At 44.2% G+C, this 12,040-nt stretch overlaps 1 protein-coding gene across 4 annotated transcripts in view; it reads right to left on the bottom strand.

Annotated features, from left to right (window-relative positions):
* Positions 1-11,026, bottom strand: part of LOC143281728 (uncharacterized) — a 207,090-nt gene extending 196,064 nt beyond the window's left edge. For 3 of the 4 annotated variants that reach the window (XR_013055160.1, XM_076587000.1, XM_076587003.1), the window contains exon 1: positions 8,395-9,516. The gene's annotated coding sequence lies outside the window, so the exon portion shown is untranslated. Of the gene's footprint in view, positions 1-8,394; positions 9,517-10,930 lie in introns of those variants that run through there. The other variant, XM_076587002.1, reaches the window with a different exon arrangement.
* Positions 11,027-12,040: the final 1,014 nt, after the last annotated feature.

The raw sequence follows: 12,040 nt of genomic DNA, 5'->3' as shown, positions 1-12,040 counted from the left end.
GTTTAACTAACGATTTCAGCTTTTTTATTCAGTGGGCAAAACAGAAAATAAATAAATAAATAAATAAATAAATAAATTAAATTTTTTTTTTTTTTTACAAAGTTTGACGTTTGAGTTTAAGCAACGATTTCAGCTTTTTTATTGAGTGGGCAAAAAATAGTTTAACGTTCAAGAGTGTCCTGTTAATAACGCTTTTTTTGCAATGTGTTTTTATACTTTAGTGGGCAAAAATATAGTTGACGTTTAAAGAGCACTGATATTAAGGCATTGTTGCAATGTGCTTGTTTATAATGTTGAATCTTTTACGTGCCGTGCTACTAACGGTTGACATTTAAATCATCATGTTGAAAATGCACTGTTGTTGCAATAAAAAGATGTTTACCCTTTTATCAGCGCCGTGTTACTAATGGCTTGCTTCAATGACCAGGTAAAATATTTGCCCTTCAAAGTGCCATGCTTTTAATGACTCGTTTTCCAAGAGCCGGTAAATGATTATGTTTGATGTTCTAAGTGCCATGTCGACGATGCCACGTATCAATTAAGAGATCAGAAAACACTGGACGTCCATAATGCCCGATTATTGATGCCGTGTGTGAATGCAAATGGCTGCATGATGGAGCCAACAAAATCAGCAAGACGGAGTAGGGGTGGGATGGGGTGGGGGTGAGGGTGGGGGCATACGCGAAACTGGTTTGAAACATTAATAATAATAATAATAATAATAATATTTATATAGCGCTGAATCTTGTGCAGAGACAAATCAAAGCGCTTTCGCACCAGTCATTCACACGCATGCATAACTCTAAAAACTGGAGAAACTGAAGACAAGGAAGAGGCAGGGAAGGAAGGCTATTTTGGGAAGAGGTGGGTCATAAGACCAAATTTGAAAGAACTGAGTACCCCCGAAAACGGAGTATGGCTGCCTACATGGCGGGGTAAAAACGGTCATACACGTAAAGGCCGACTCGTGTACATACGAGTGAACGTGGGAGTTGCAGCCCACGAACGCAGAAGAAGAAGAAGAAAGAGCTGAGTGTGGAGACCTGTCGAAGCGAAAGAGGAAGTTCATTCCAATTGCAAGGTCCAGAGACAGAGAAAGAACGGCGGCCAAAACATTACCAGAACAAATGCGTGGAAGATCAACCTTCGCGTGTGAACCATTTCTCAACCACAACAACCCGATAACTTCAGTCACACTCAAACATGAAATTCAGAGTTTACAGGCTGCCAGTCACCATTATTCATTTGGACGTCTTCTTCCTTTGAGACTGTTGTTGTTGTTGTTGTTGTTGTGTGTGTGTGTGTGTGTGTGTAGGCCGTATGTTTTAGATTCATTGGCTTATTTATTTATTATCATTATTGTCTTTTTATTTCATTTTTATCTATTATTATTATTGTTATTATTATTATTATTATTATTATCATCATCATCATTATTATTATCTTTTATTTTTCTATGTTTTCTTTTTCCTTTTTTTAAAGTTTTTCATTTACCTCTTTTTTCAAGGCCTCACTAAGCGCGTTGGGTTACGCTGCTGGTCAGGCATCTGCTTGGCAGATGTGGTGCAGCGTATATGGATTTGTCCGAACGCAGTGACGCCTCCTTGAGCTACTGATACTGATACTGACACTGTATTGCTTGCAAGTTCAACACGAGCACACAAAAGTAGTACGAACTGCACATAAGATTTCGTGGCTTGTTGATCTCTTTCCACCACAAGCTAGGCAGTCAAGGGAGCTAAACATCCAGCCGTCAACCAGGTTATCGGGATTGTAGACAATGAAATCAGGTATGTAATAACAGAAAACTGAAGCCCTGCACCTCATCTACCAGTTTTCCCCCAAAAGCGGTTTTAATAATAATAATAATGATAACAATAATAATAATGGTATTTATATAGCGCTGAATCTTGCGCAGAGACAAATCAAAGCGCTTTCGCACCAGTCATTCACACGCATGCATAACTCTAAAACTGGAGAAACTGAAGACAAGGAAGAGGCAGGGAAGGGAGGCTATTTTTGGGAAGAGGTGGGTTTTAAGGCCAGACTTGAAAGAGCGGAGTGTGGAGACCTGACCGGAAGCGAAAGAGGAAGTTCATTCCAATTGCAAGGTCCTGAGACAGAGAAAGAACGGCGACCAACAAGTCGAGAGTTTGAATCTGGGTATGCGTAAACAGAGTGGATCCGAAGCCGATCGTAGTGAGCGAGATGGAGTGTGGAGGTGAAGGCAGCCAAAGAGATAGGAAGGGGTAGATTTGTGAATACATTTATAACATGGAGAGCTGATCTTATACAGAGGAGACCGTGCACTGCTTACTTGCTGCTGAGTCACTTTAGTGATGCTCAGTACTGCCTGTTCTGATTTTACCTTCCTTGAGCACCACCCACTGGCGTTAATAATGGCTTAGTCACGAACCAGACTGAGTGAGCGTCCCCTCCTCCACTCACCCCCCCCCCCCTCCAAACCCACCCCTCCCCACCTAGCTCGCTTACGTATCCAACTGACTTATATCAATCACACCTTGGCTTTTCAACAGTATGCTTCAAACAACTATACAGCACGTAAGAGATAATGTCGACGGTGAAGATATAAGGCCCGTCGACGATAGATTATATACAGCAACACGTCACATCCCTGCGCTGTCGTTGCGGGGCATCGACCAATCAGCTACTGTCCATCAAGTGTCGAGGGCGTCAACGACCGCTCGGACACTGCCACGGTGGTCAGCGCATCAGCCCAGTAAGGAGGATGAAAGTGGAAACACTACAGCGAATAACGATGAACGGTCAATCACCTAATGAACTGCAAGCTGGACGAAAGAGAGAGATTCAAGATTCAAGATTCTAAAAACTTGATTACTCAAGGATGAAGATTTTAGGCATCGCCCAGTCTTCCAATCTGTCCTTGTGACAACATTAACGATAACGACAACAACAAAAAAAGAGAGAGAGAGTTAGAAGAGGTGGGGGAGGGGGGGGGGGGTAGAGAGAGAGAGAGGTGGGGAGGGGGAATGATAGAGTGGGACAGAGAATGAGAGAGAGAGAGAAAAAAAAAGAGATGGAGAGAGAGTGCGAGTGGGAGAGAGGGAGAGAGAGTGGGGGAGAGAAAGAGAGAGGGGGAAAGAGGGGGAGAGAATGAAAGAAAGACGCGGAGAGAAAGAGGGAGAGGGAGAGAAAGAGGAAAAGAGAATCAGAGAAAGTGAGAGTGAGAGAGGGAGAGAGAGAGAGAGAGAGAGAGAGAGAGAGAGAGAGAGGAAAAGAGAATGAGAGAAAGTGAAAGTGAGAAAGAGAGGGAGAGAGAGAGAGAGGAACACAGAGAGAAAGAAAGGGAGAGAACGCGAAGGAAAGGAGGAATGGAAGGGGTAAAATAAAGAGAAGGGGGTAGGGAGGGGGGGAGGGGAGGGGGGGGGGGAAGAGGGTGGACGGAAAAAGAGAGAGCGGGGTTGAGAGAAAGAGTATTAATGAAAATGTATATTTCTGACTGTCTCTGTGTTGGTCTTTCTGTCTGTCTGTCTGTCTGTACAAAGAGACAGAGTGAGAGAGAGAGTACGTTTTTGTGTATTTGTTTGTGCTTTCATATCTGTATAACTGCATGTTAGTTGTATATCTGTTATGCATGCATGTGTGTGTGTGTGTGTGTGTGTGTGTGAATCATCATTATTGTCTTTCTATTTATTTTTTTATTTGTTATTATCATTATCATTATTATTATCATCATCATCACTATTATTATAATCATTATTATTATCATTATAATCTGTTTCTTTTTTCTTCTTTTTTTCTCTCAAGGCCTGACTAAGCACGTTGGGTTACGCTGCTGGTCAGGCATCTGCTTGGCAGATGTGGTGTAGCGTATATGGATTGGTCCGAACGCAGTGATGCCTCCTCGAGCTACTGATACTGATAATGACACTGTCTGCCTCCCCCCCCCCCCTCTCTCTCTCTCTCGTCATCCCCAACCCAGTTGGAGTGATGGCCTAGAGCGCGTTGGTTCGAATCACGGATCAGCCACCGATATTTTCTCCCCCTCCACTAGACCTTGAGTGGTGGTCTGGACGCTAGTCATTCGAATGAGACGATAAACCGAGGTCCCGTGTGCAGCATGCACTTAGCGCACGTAAAAGAACCCACGGCAACAAAAGAGTTGTTCCTGGCAAAATTCTGTAGAAAAATCCACTTCGATAGGAAAAACATAAAACTGCACGCAGGAAAAAATACAAAAAAATGGGTGGCGCTGTAGTGTAGCGACACGCTCTCCCTGGGGAGAGCAGCCCGAATTTCACAAAGAGAGATCTGTTGTGATAAAAAGAAATACAAATACCCCAACACACACACTTCTGCACTCATCACTACATGAAATGCCCGACTCCAACCGAGCAAACCACTTACAAAAAAATTTTTTATTTTTTTTTTTAAAGTCCATGCCGCTGCAAGCGGGGATCCCGCGTCCAATAATATAGTCACGTGCATGCACCGAACCGACCAATCAGCTGCTGTCTTAGAAGTGTCGAAGGTGTGAAACGACCGTCTGCCTGTTCAGTTCAGACAGCCACTCTCTGTCATCGAACAAGCTTAGCTGAGAGGAGAGGATAAAGCAATTTGGTTAACACTGAACGAGAGTGATGAAAGGGGCGTGCAGAGTCCATTAAGAAATAAATTGCGGTTATAAGTTAGAGAGAGAGAGAGGGGGGGGAGGGAGGGGGTTCAGGGACGGAGAGAAAGAGGTGGTAGGAGGAGGAGGAGGAGAGAGAGAGAGAGAGGAGGGGGGAGTTCAGGCATGGAGAGAAAGAGGAGGAGGAGAGAGAGAGAGAGAACACTTCTGTGGCTGTGTGTGTGTGTGTGTGCGTTTTATCGATTCATTTCGGTGCATAGAACATTGCTGCCTGAGTGTGAGAGAGATAGAGAGAATGACAGACAGAAAGACATGGAGAGAGACAGGCACACATCGAAAATGGGAGAGAGACTGAGACAGAGAGCACTTCTCAGGCTAACACACACACACACACAGTGTCCTTCACAAGCAGAACTCACGTTATCCAAGACGCCCAGGTGTGCAGAGTACTTTCATGTGTGTGTGTGTGTGTGTGTGTACGTTTTATTCTGTGTGAATAGGCCGTGGAGACTGACAGAGAGATATCTTCGTGAGATGAACTCAGCACGTGATTCACGATTTAGTTTGTGCAGGGAACACTGCTGCCTGAGTGAGAGAGAGAGCTGGGGAGGGAGGGAGGGATGGAGAGAGAGAGACGGAGGGATGGAGAGGAAGAGAGAGAGAGAGAGAATACTTTTGAGGCTCACACACGCACGTGCGCGCGCACACTGGGCACACGCACATTGACAGTGTTCTGCACAAGCTCAACTCGCGCTATCCAATATGTCCATGTACGCAATGACCTATCTTTGTGTGTGTGTGTGTGTGTGTGTGTGTGTGTGTGTGTGTGTGTGTGTGTTGTTATATATCGTTATTATTATTATTATTATCATTATTATAAAATGTGACAAAATAAATGAAGAAAAACATGAAAACTGCAATCAAAACAAAAGTGACAAGCTAAGAAAGAAAAAAAAAAACCCACTTGACACGGCAGAATATTCTGAAGCAAAACCACGTTCTGAAAGGCACACACACACACACACACACACACACACACACACACACACAAACAACAACCCCAAAACACGATGCGCATTTGTCCTGTTCTACCCTTCCTTAGTGAATGACTTTTATATATATATATATATATATGTGTGTAACATCAACTATGCCTTATTGATTGTACTATGTCACTCTGAAAAGAAAAAACAACAACAACCCAACAACACAACAACCTTCAGCTTCAATGGGAAAAAAAAAGAAAAAAAAAAGAACAAAAATAGGAGGAATACAACCAAACAAAACACACACACCAAAAAAAGGTGATAAAGAAACACTAAGTCAACAGTAAACATGAAGAAGAAAAGAAAAGAAAAAAAAAACAAAAAAAAAAACCAACAGAAAAACAACTCCATACACCAAGCACAGAAGCAATATACAGAAAGTTGATGTGCAAAAACACTGCAACAGCTGCGCCGAGCCAAAGAAACGTACACTACAACTTACTCATTAGAAGAACGTGAACAGAGCAACAAGCTGCTGGATGGAAAAGAAAAGAAAAGAAAAGAGAGCGCATCCAATAAAAGTGGGCAGGGATGGGGTGAGGGAAGAGCAGGGGGTGGGGGTGGGGGGTGGGGTGATGGCGGGGGGCGGGACAGAGGGGGGGGGGGAAGGCTGGAAAAAGGGGGGAGGGGGGAGTATCGAAAGCCTCCAATTACTGACGAACGGTCGAACAATGCACAGGGACTGGGTGAGAGATGATATTACTTGTGGACTGCGAGAGAGATGGGGCGGGGAGAGGTGGGGGGCGGGGTGGGGGGATTTCAAAAGAGAGGGGGTGGGGGTGGGGGCGGGCAGCAGGTGTACTTTTGTTGACTCTCTTGTGTAAACAAAGTGAGTCTATGTTTTAACCCCGGTGTTCGGTTGTCTGTCTGTGTGTGTGTGTGTGTGTGTGTGTGTCCGTGGAAAACTTTAACATTGACATTTTCTCTGCAAATACTTTGTCAGTTGACACCAAATTAGGCATAAAAATATGAAAAATTCAGTTCTTTCCAGTTATCTTGTTTAAAACAATATTGCACCTCTGAGATGGGCACAAAAAAGAAGCCTAATTATATGCAAACTGCATTTACTGTTATATTTATATTTTTTGTATTCTCTAAACTTGGCACTTTGATCTGATATTCTGACCCAACAACAAGGGCAGTTATTATTAACATTTTTTGTTCAAACAGGAACTTCTGTTGCTAAGCATGGGAAGTTTTATTTATTTTGCAAACGTTTTTGGTGCAGATAGTAAAAAAAAGGGAAATTACTCTGTAATTAATGCTAGGGGACTTAATTTGCTTTAAACTGATCTTTCTCATCTTAAAAACATTACATTTTGAAATTATACTCAATACATAAAAAGCTTGGATTTTTTTTTTTTTTTTTTTTTTTTTTTTTTTTTTGAAGTGTATCACAATTCAGTCTTGAAGGCCTTGCCTGTCTTCTTGTTGTTGTTTCTAACAAACACCTGTTGGGGGATTTGTTCTTTTGAATGAACTGCACCGACCGTACTGACTGACTGACTGACTGACCACACACTCACCTACAATAAACACGCGCCCAGCACGATCTTACACACACACACATATAAACACAGACGTGTGTGCCGATGCGCGCACACGCACACACACACACACACACACACACACGTGTACGCACGCAAAACGCCATTTCAGCTGAACGAAAACAAAAAAATGAAGTGTCTCGGACACTAGATATTTTCCAGATAATCTGTGTGTGTGTGTGTGTGTGTGTGTGTGTGTGTGTGTGTGTGTGTGTTGAATTTTATGATTTGTTGTTGTTGTTGTTGTTGTTGTTTGTCGTTGATTTTCTGTTTACTCTTCGTAATGTGTCAGTTTCTCTGAAAACCGCCGTTATTCTTTTGTTCATACATTGTCTCCCTTGCCAAAGGTTACATTGTCTCCCTTGCCAAAGGTTCAGTAGTATTGTCAATGGCAATAAAACAATGTCCGTGTCCCCCCCCCTCTCTCTCTCTCTCTCTCTCTCTCTCTCTCTCGACTATACAAGGAATTCGACTACAATAAAATGGTCCTCATGTTCAAAGTACACAAAAACATGTCACCACCATACCTCAGTGACCTTGTTCAACGGGCATCAGAGCGTTACGATTCAGATAATTATATTCTGCCTCGTGTGCGCATCGATTTGTACAAATCTAGCTTTGCATTTTTTGGACCATCTGCTTGGAACTTTCTTCCTTCGTTCATTAAGACGTGCGATTCATTACGTTCCTTCAAATCAAGCATACGAGAACTTCTGCTTCACAAACAATAGGCCCACAAAGTTAGGTTTTTTTTTGTGTTTTTGTTTTTTGCGCCTTCCGTTCTTTGTTTCATTCATTCTTGTTTCGTTCTTCTGTTCTTCCTTCTTATTTTAGGAAACTTTATTTATTTGCTTTTCTGTCTTCATTCATTCATTCATTGATTCATTCATTCATTCATTCAAGTCTTCTTTCTGTATTTCTCTCCTTTACCGGAATTCTTTATTATTTCTTTCTTTTTTTCTTTCTTTCATTTTCTTCCTTCTTTCCTTCCATCCTTTTCTTACATTTCTCTCTCTGTGTGTGTGTGTGTGTGTGCGTGCGCGCGCACATTTGTTTGTTTGTTTGCAGGCTTGCTTGCTTGCTTGCGGCTTTCTTGTATGTTTGTAGTATGCGTTCCACATCTACAGCTTGCAGTCATTCACACACACACACACACACACACACACACACAAAGAGTTTCCAAACTTACTCAGTGTCAAGTCAGTTGAGATTTTCCCGAAGGAATGAACTCTACACGCTGACAGCAAAAAACAATCTCACTTTCACATCGGCCAACTCAGCACACAACAACAGTCGTCCTGTTTTTTTCTCTCTTTTTTTTTTCGTAACACTTTCCGTAATCCTCTGCACTGTCATCAGTGTGTCTCCTTTTGCCAGCTCAGTTGCACCAGAGTCAGTTACAGAGTTCAGATTGTTTCGTCGCTGAGTTCAGATTGCCGTTCCACACAGTTCAGATTCTTCTGTAACAGAGTTCAGATTGTTCCACACGAGTTGAGATTGTTTCAAAGAGTTCATATGATCATTCCACGGCAGAATTCAGAATCGGATTTTACTGAGACTGTTCCCGGCCGCCCGCACACATTTCAGATTGTTTCGCAGTGGTGGTTAGATTGTTTAAAAGAACAGAAATTGTTTCGTCGCAAACTTCAGATTGTTCCAAAGAAAAAAAAAAAAAAAATTCACCACAGAGTTCAGATTATTCCACACAAACTTCAGTTTAGTTCCCCTAAGTTAAGAGAGTTCACATTGTAGATTGTTCGCTGAATAGAATTCGGAATGTTCCACAAACTTGATTAAAAAAAAAAAAAAGTACCACACTGTTCAGTCAGTTTATTCCGCGCACAAACACCGGCCGTCTGTTCCACAGAGCTCAGAGAGAACACACTGTAGGCTATTGGCTACCACAGACTTAGAAAACTGATAAACTGTGTCACAAGATTTCCAGATCCGTTTTCCCCATAAAGTTCGAAATGTACCACAGACTTTAAAACAAACAAACAACAGTTGATATCAGAAAAAATCAGAGCAATCCGCATTGCACTGTCAGTCTGTTCCACTACAGTTCAACGAGTTCACATTGTTTAGATTTTTTGCTCCACAGAGTTTCAACAACAACAACAACAACAAAAAACTTCCTAAGTTCCAGAGCAGTGCCAGAAAGTTCAAAGAGTACGGATCCGGGCGGGCACAGACAGACAGACAGACAGACCTACTTTCCTATTCTCTACTTCCCTGCCACTGAACAAAACACCTCACACAATAATAGCTGGGTGCCGTCAGACGGGGGTCTCTGATGTCTGGAAGTCTGGAAGCGAAACGTGTGGCTGGCAGAATGAGAGGCGAAGAAGAAGAAGCCGACAAGCCACACGGCCTGGAAGATACAAAGCCGGCAGCACACAACGTGTGTGTGTGTGTGTGTGTGTGTGTGTGTGTGTGTGTGTGTGTGTGTGTGTGTGCGCGCGCGCGCGTGTGTGTGTGTCAGTGTGTGTGTGTATGTGTGTGTGTGTGTGTGTGCGCCCGCGCGCGCGTGTGTGTGTGTGTGTTATTGTGTGTGTGTGTGTGTGTGTGTGTGTGTGTGTGTGTGTGTGTGTGTGTGTTATTGTGTGTGTGTGTGTGTGTGTGTGTGTGTGTGTGTGTTCTGTGTTCAGGCCTTGAGAGCTAACCCGAGAGAGAGAGAGAGAGAGAGAGAGAGAGAGGAGAGACTGAGAGACTGAGACTGAGATTATTTATTCACTCAAGGCCATAGCCCCATATGAATGAATGGCGATAATACAATATGCAGATGTCACCACAACCATCAGTAAACATTCACCATTTTCACAATTGATTAAAGAAATTATGATAATACCGTTTCTCTTAACTTAAAAGCTCTATGTAAATACAATGCGAGATTACGCTATTACACCACTGGGGGAGAGAGAGGGAGAGAGGGAGAAATGGATAGGAGGGAGGGAGAGGGAGAGAGACAGAAACGGAGGGGGAGAGACAGGGAGGGGGAGAGACAGAAATGGAGAGAGAAAGAGGTGGGAGAGAGAGAGAGAGAGAGACAGAAATGGAGAGAGAAAGAGGTGGGAGAGTGAGAGAGAAAGAGACAGAAATGGAGAGAGATAGAAAAAGAGAGGGGAGAGAGAGAGAAAGAAAGAGAGAAAGGGAGAGAGAGAGAAAAAGAGGGAGGGGGGGAGAGGGAGAGAGAGAAAGAAAGAAAGAGAGAGAGGGCGAGAGAGAGAGAGACAGAAGGGAGAGAGATAAAGAAAGAGAGAGAGAGGGAGGGGGAGTAAGGGAGAGATAACATAGAAAGAGAGAGAAAGGGAGGGTGAGAGAGGAGGGAGGGAGAGGGTGAGAGACAGAAAGGGAGAGAGGCAGAGAAAGAGGGGGAGAGAGAGAGAGGGGGGTGGAGAGAGAGAGGGAGGGTGGAGAGAGAGAGAGAGAGGGTGGAGAGAGGGAGAAAGAGAGAGGGAGAGACAGAGAGTGACAGAGAGAGAGAGGGAGGGAGGGAGAGGGAGAGACAGAAAGGGAGAGAGAAAGAGAGAGAGGGGGTGGAGAGAGGGAGAAAGAGGGAGAGAGACAGGGGGCGTGGGGAGGGAGAGAGACAGACAGAGGGAGAGAGAGAGAGAGAAAGATGGAGCGGAGAGAGACAGACAGACAGACAGAAAGAGAGAGAGAGAGAGACGGAGAGAGACAGAGAGGGAGAGCAATGCAGCTAGCAAGACATGAGAGTCACTCACTTGGACACGCACAGTGGTAGTAGCAGCAGTGGTGGCGTCAACGGACAGGCCCCGTGGAAATGACTGACAGCGGTGTGTAGCAGTGAAGAAGGAGCCGACTGCAGGCAAGCAGGCAGTAGTTAACTGTCCGTGGTTTGGATTCGTGCCGTCAAGCTGTGGCCTGCAGTGATGGACACAAACCACGGGCTTTCTTCTTTACCTCCCCCTCCTTCTCCTGCTCCTCCTCCTGCTCCTCCTCCTCTTCCTCCTCTTTCTCCAAATACGTGGTTCGTTTGGGATGTGGGTGTGGGTGTAGGTGTGGGTGAATGGTTATGGATGTAGATGAGAGAGAGAGTGTGTGTGTGTGGAGGGGTGGTGGTGGTGGTGGTGGTGGGGAACTAGTAGGTGTGTGTGTGTGGGGGGGGGGGGGGGGGGGGGGGTTCTAGTATGTGTGTGTGTGTGTGTGCTTTTTATGCGTGTGTGTGTGTGTGTTTGTGTGTGTGTGTGTGTGTGTGTGTGTGTGTGTGTGCTTTTTATGTGTGTGTGTATGTGTGTGTGTGTGTGCTTTTTATATATATATCTGTGTGTGTGTGTGTGTGTGTGTGTGTATTAGTAATAGAGAGAGATGAAAAGAGAATGAGAGACAGTCACGCAGACAAGAGAGAGAGAGAGAATGAGGGTTAGTGGAGAGAGAGAGAGAGAGAGAGAGAGAGAGAGAGAGAGAGACAGACAGCCAGCCAGCCAGACAGACAGACAGAGAGAGAGAGAGAGAGAGAAGAGAGAGAGAAGAAGAAGAAGAAGAAGAAGACGAAGAAAATCCAGCGGAAATCAGGCACGCACACTCCAGTCCATTGATCATCATTTCTCAGGTCAGTGCACGCAATGCTCTACGAGAGAATCGAGCTCACCACACCACACACCACACTGCCTGCTGCAATCAATTTCACAGGTGCGCTCTCTGGAAAAAAAAAAAAAAAATCGAAAGGATTTCCGCACAAAGAAAAGATTGTCAGTTCCCAGATACTGCTGTTACAACTGTTTTTCACTCTCTTCGTCTCTGTCTCTGTATCTGTTGCTGTCTCTGTCTCTCTCTCTTTCTCTCTCACATGAGGGGCTATGGCCTATTGATGA

The sequence above is a fragment of the Babylonia areolata genome, chromosome 4, assembly GCF_041734735.1.
Source record: "Babylonia areolata isolate BAREFJ2019XMU chromosome 4, ASM4173473v1, whole genome shotgun sequence".
Classification (NCBI taxonomy): domain Eukaryota; kingdom Metazoa; phylum Mollusca; class Gastropoda; order Neogastropoda; family Buccinidae; genus Babylonia; species Babylonia areolata.
Note: the sequence above shows the minus strand (reverse complement) of the source record. Positions and strands in the feature narration are given on the sequence as shown.